The 6,000-nt window shown below is 48.5% G+C and overlaps 1 protein-coding gene across 4 annotated transcripts in view; it reads right to left on the reverse strand.

Moving 5' to 3' along the window:
- Positions 1 to 1,351, reverse strand: part of LOC102454429 (extracellular calcium-sensing receptor) — a 171,795-nt gene extending 170,444 nt beyond the window's left edge. For 2 of the 4 annotated variants that reach the window (XM_075904595.2, XM_075904550.2), the window contains exon 1: positions 1,082 to 1,351. The gene's annotated coding sequence lies outside the window, so the exon portion shown is untranslated. Of the gene's footprint in view, positions 1 to 514; positions 675 to 906; positions 1,055 to 1,081 lie in introns of those variants that run through there. The other 2 variants (XM_075904561.2, XM_075904580.2) reach the window with 2 other exon arrangements.
- Positions 1,352 to 6,000: the final 4,649 nt, after the last annotated feature.

Below are 6,000 nucleotides of genomic sequence, written 5' to 3' on the forward strand. Positions count from 1 at the left end.
CATTCCCTAGACGCCCTTTGAGGCCAGGGCTGCAGATCTCCCCCTCATATTCGCATGGGGCAGCTGCTGTCTGTTCCCCTTCCTTGCTATCAGCGAATGAGCAGGGGCAGAGCAGCCCTGCACTTTGGCCTTGCTCCCTGACAGGGCCAGGAAGGGGAAGAGCAAACAGCTTTAGCCACTCTGCCCTCCCTGTCCACGCCCCCTACACACACCCGAAACCCCTGCCCTGAGCCCCCCACATACATTTCCTACAGGTTCTGTTATATCACAACCCCCAGTGTCCGCCCAGGAGGGGGTGCAACACCAGGGCACTTGCAAGGAATTTAAGTTACTTTCACTCCTGGACACATTAGTCATTGGCCTTGCTGCCATCCCCCTTCCCAAAATGCTCTAAAGCTCCCATGTCCCAAAGCGCCCCAGGACAACGCTAGAGACCCCGGAAAACCCGAAACCACCGAATTTTGGGCTCCCACAATCTGTTCCTTCCAGCCATGCATTCCAGCGGGGCACTCACCACGGCGCACGGAGCCAGAGGCACCAGTCCCTCCCGTCTGGGTCTGGGCAAGCCCCTACGCTTCGCCCCGCGCGCCCCCCAGTCGCAGCACCCGGGTGAAAGCCTGCCAGGTCCCGCTAGGCGCACCAGCCTTCGGGGCCCGCGCTCGGAAAGCGGAGCAGGTGGGCGAAGTCCCGGACTGGGGCGAGCACCGCGCAGCCGGCGGCAGCAAAACCCGGCGCCCCCCCGGGGGTGGGGTGGGGTGGGGTGAGGGCGCTGGCGGCAGCATAGCCAGGCTTAGCAGGGCTGCTGGCTCGCGCCGCGCTCCCCGGAGCCCCCTGGCGCCCCGACGCCCCGCTCCTCAGCCGCGCACCCCCCTGCCCGCCAGCCCGCGGCGCCGAGCCCGCGCTGACCTTGCGAGGAGCGGCTGGGCTTGCCTAGGCTCGGGTCCGGGCGCAGGGGGAGCGCGGCCCCCGGCGGGTCCCAGCCCACCCAGAGAGCCGGCGCGGCCCCTCTGTGGGGCACCCTCTGCCTGCAGCCAGGGGGTAGCAGCGCCCCGGGCTCCCCGCCCCTGCCCGGCTCGCTCACCTGCTGCCCCGCTCCGCCTGGGGGCCGGCTCGCTGCCTCGCCAGCTCCGGGTTCGCTGCCCGGCGGGAGGGGAGGCAGCGGCTCGCGCGCTGCGGCTGCGGAGATGCTCGGGCTGCGCCCGGATCCTACCCCTCCTCCGGCGCCGGCCAGGGCGGCAGCATCTCCCGCGGGTCCCCCAGCGGTAGCAGCGGCGCTTGCAGCCGCGCGGGAGCCAGCGGGAAGAGAAGCTGGGAAAGGCGCCGCTGGCCAGCTCCCGCTCTCCGCGCCCTTCCCCCCCGCAAGTGGGCAGGCGCCCAGGCACATGCTCCGCACATGGACAGGCGCCCGGAGATAGGTGGGTGGACTCCCACACAGGCGGGGTGCTGTGCCTATCTCCCCGTGTACAAATCAGTCACCCCCCAGCTCCTCACCCACACACAAAAGTTCAGAGAGGGAAATACACCCACTTCACAGATGTTGAGGTTTCTGTGCCTTTTGCTCCACTCATCTGAAGAAGTGGGTTGTGCTCACGATCCTGTATATATATTTGTTAATTTCTGAGCCCTGGTCTACACTAGGGAGGTATTTTGCGAGAACTCCCCTTATTTTGAAATAAGAAGTGGAGTCCACGCTATCAAGCAATGTTCGCTGTAAGCTAGGCACTTGGGTAGCCTCCCAGGAGAGATTCAGGTGCCATCTAGGGGTACGTCTAGACTACATGCCTCTGTCGCCAGAGGCATGTAGATGAGGCTACCAGGTATAGGAAAATGAAGCGGCGATTTAAATAATCGCCACTTCATTTAAATTTACATGGATGCCACGCTGAGCCAATCAGCTGTTTGTCGGCTCAGCGTGGGTGTCGACATCAAAGGCATTTGTCGACCACCCAGGTAAACCTCATCCCAGGAGGCATACCTGGGTGGTCGACAAATGCCTTTGATGTTGACACCCGCGTGTCCAGACTACCTCGCTGAGCCGCCAAACAGCTGATCGGCTCAGCGCCGCAGCTTTGTAAATTTAAATGAAGCCGCGATTATTTAAATCGCCGCTTCATTTTCCTATACCTGTTAGCCTAATCTACATGCCTCTGGCGACAGAGGCATGTAGTCTAGAGTACCCTAGCTGATTAGCAGAGCACCCACAGAGGTGTGTATTTCTACTGGTGGTGCACATCTGTATATGCCTTAGTGCACATAACAAAGTCTATTCCATCCATAGATGGAAAAAATTAGAGGGAACACTGCTACCAAGCCTGTTATTTTGAAATAAGTGGCTGGTTATTTCGAAATAATAATTCCTGCTTATCAGGAGGATTAATGCTTGTTTTAAAATAGTTATTTAGAAATAGTGGTAGTGTAGATGCTTCACTGCTGGTATTTTGAAATAACTACTCCCCTGAGTCATTCAAACTAATTACTCCACAGTGCTTCCTTGGACTCTAAGTCGAGGTCACTCATCCGTATTAAGGATGCGTCTAGACAGCACCCTTCTTTTGGAATAAGCTACCCCATTTGTGCTATGCAAATGGTGTAGCTTATTCTGAGTCTAGGTTGAAAGAGCTTACTTTGAAATTTAGCGCTGTGTAGACAGTGCCAAATTTCAAAATAAGGCATTATTCCAGCACTATTTTGGGAAATAGCAGGCGCATTTAAAGATGCAGTGTTGCTATTTCAGGATATTTCCGGTATCCTGAAATAGCGCCACAGTCTAGACATACCTTTAGGGAGCCTGCCACAGACTATTTTTGAGGCTTCCCTGTAGTGTGGACACACTATTTCAAAATTATTATTTCAGGAGTTATTATTTCAAAATAATTTCCTAATGTAGACATGCCCTAAGGTGTTACAGGACCATTTGTTGCATTTTAAGGGTTTTTTTAGTTACAGACTAACAGGGTTACCCCTCTGAAACCTACTACACAGGTGCACAGAAAGAGCATACACAAATATCAATTACCACAGCACACCCATGCAACCATCCTATACTAGGAACGTACTGAATTCACATTCCAGGGGTAATATATGGGGATTCTGGCTCTGCATGTGTCACCAGCATTGACCCCATACCCACTTGAGAGAACATGAACTCAGAAGCAGTGCAACAGGGGGGCATCTCCCTCTCTAAGCCCCTGACTGGAGCCAGGTGGCATAACAGCAAAGCCCCTTCCCATCACCCACTCCCTTTTGCAGCCATTCTGGCACCACTTCTATAATAGTTTCCCAGACCCCATGGCATTTATCAGTCACCCTTACAATGTCTGAGAATCTCTGGAACAAGGAATGTATCCACAAGGCATTCCTATGAGGTGGGGAAGTGTTATTTTCATTTTACATGAACTGAGGCAGAGTAGAGAATGGGGACTTGCCCCCAAGTGACAGGGAAACCTGTAATAGATACAGGAATCATCCACATCACCTGAATCCTAGTTCACTGCTGTAACTACAAGACCCTGACTGAAGTTATTTGACATATAGTAAAAGAAAATATATATTAATATTAATATTAATAATATTCATATTAATATGATTAATAATGGGAAGTGTTAGTGGCATCATACCAGGCACTAGTGGGACCTCATCTGCAATACTGGGTGCAATTCTGGACTCACCATGTTGAAGAAAGATGAATTCAAACCGGAACAAATACAGAGAAGGGCTACTAGGATGATTTGAGGAAAGGCAAAACTACGATATGAGGGGAGACTCAAAGAGCTTGGCTTGTTTATCCTAACTAAAAGAAGGCTGAGGAGAGGTATGATTGCTCTCTATAAATATATCAGAGGGATAAATACCAAGGAGGGAGAGGTGTCATTTAAGTGCCAATGTGGACAAAAGAACAATTGGATCTAAACTGGCCATTGACAAGTTTAGGCTTGAAAGATTAGACAAAGGTTTCTAACCATGGCTACGTCTAGACTGCAAGCCTCTTTCGAAAGAGGCTTTTTCGAAAGATACTTTCAAAAAAGCCTCTTTCGAAAAAGAGCATCTAGACTGCAAGCAGTTCTTTCGAAAAAGCAAGCCACTTTTTCGAAAGAAAGCACCCAGGCAGTCTGGATGCTCTCTTTCGAAAAAGCCCTGTTTGCATTCAAGAACGCCTTTTTTCGAAAGAGCACTTTTGAAAAAAGGCGTTCTTCCTCGTGAAATGAGGTTTTCCGCCGTCGAAAGAAAAGCCGCGTTCTTTCGATTTAATTTCGAAAGAACGCGGCTGTAGTCTAGATGCAGGAGAAGTTTTTTCGAAAAAAGGCTACTTTTTTCGAAAAAACCCTTGAGTCTGGACACAGCCCATCAGAGCAGTGAAGTTCTGGAACAGGCTTCTGAAGGAAGCAGTGGGAGCAAAAAACCTAACTGGCTTCAAGACTGAGCTGATAAATGGAGGAGATGCTATGATAAGAGTTTATATAATGGCACATGGCCCACCAATGACTTCTAGTAGCAAAAATCGCCAATGGCTAGAGACAGAACTTAAGATGTGGGCGGCAGGGGAGAGAAATCTGAGTTACAATAAAGAATTCTCTCTCAGGTGTATGGCTGCTGGGTCTTGCCCACATGCTCAGCATCTAACTGATCACCACCCATTTGAAGTCAGGAAGGAATAGTTTTTTTACCTTCCTTTTGCAGCATGGGGCATGGGACCCTTGCAGGCTTAAACTAGTTCAAATGGTGGATTCTGAGTAACTTAAAGTCTTTAAAGCATGATTTGAGGACTTCAGTAACTCTTCCAGAGGTTAGGGGTCTATTACAGGAAAGGGTGGGTGAGGTTCTGTGGTCTGCAAAGTGCAGGTCAGACTAGATGATCACGATGCTCCCTACTGAGCTTAAAGTCTATAAGAAAATAACATCTATTTACCACTCTTGTATGCCACACATACAACTGAGGCAATTTAAGCTAATACTATGAATAGGTAATAGAGATACTACAAAACTGTTGAAGCTGAAGATTCTGGGTTTTATCCCTGCAGTTTAGCTGATGTTTCTGACAAAGTCGATCCCAGACCACAAAAGCTTATGCTCAAATAAATTTATTAATCTTTAAAATGCCAAAGGACTCTTGTTTTTGCTGAAACAGACTAACATGGCTAACTCTCGGAAATTAGCTGATGCTTGTGATAGTGTGTGTGTGTGTGTGTGTGTGTGTGTGTGTGTCCGTGTCTGTGTCCTCACAGGCTTGCAATATACACACACTGCTGTACCACTCAGAGCTCAAGAAGTGTTATACTTAACAAAATTAGCTCTTCTAATCTTTCTTCGACCACTGCAGCCCCTTGATCAGTTTTATTGTTGTTTTCTAAATTCTCTCCAATTTTTGCTATGAGAGGCCTAGAATTAAACATGATGAGCTATATTCATTACTGATGTAACTATATTGAGGCTACAATTAAGTACACCACAGATTAAATTGGCTAGAATTCCAGGCATACTTACATCTCACGTAGTACTGTAACGAGTGTACTCTTTTTAGAATATTCCGAATGAATAATTAATTCCCATTACCTCATGTTCCATCACCTTGTAATAATCCCTGTTATCATAACACAAAGAACACAAGCTGATTACACCAAAAAGCAGGAACACTAGAGAGACAACTGGACAAGCCTTCAATATGTAACTGAAGACGTGATGTTGAACCTATTTAGTTAATATCAGTATTATTTTAATTTAATGCCCCATCTGTTTCCTGTCATCTATACTGTATATTGTCTGATGTTTTGCACTACTGATGTAGGACAGTAATTTGGGATACAGATGCATATGAATTAAATGATACAAAATAAACTTGAGCAGTAGTTCACTTTGGCTACGTCTAGACTACATCCCTTTTTCGGAAAAGGGATGTAAATTAGACGTATCGTAATTGCTAATGAAGTGGGGATTTAAATCCCTGATCCCTTGGGATCTTTCGTAAAAGGCTTTATTTTCCAAAAGATCAGCGTCTAGACTGGC

Source organism: Pelodiscus sinensis, chromosome 1, assembly GCF_052426305.1.
Source record: "Pelodiscus sinensis isolate ZL-2025 chromosome 1, ASM5242630v1, whole genome shotgun sequence".
NCBI classification, from domain to species: domain Eukaryota; kingdom Metazoa; phylum Chordata; order Testudines; family Trionychidae; genus Pelodiscus; species Pelodiscus sinensis.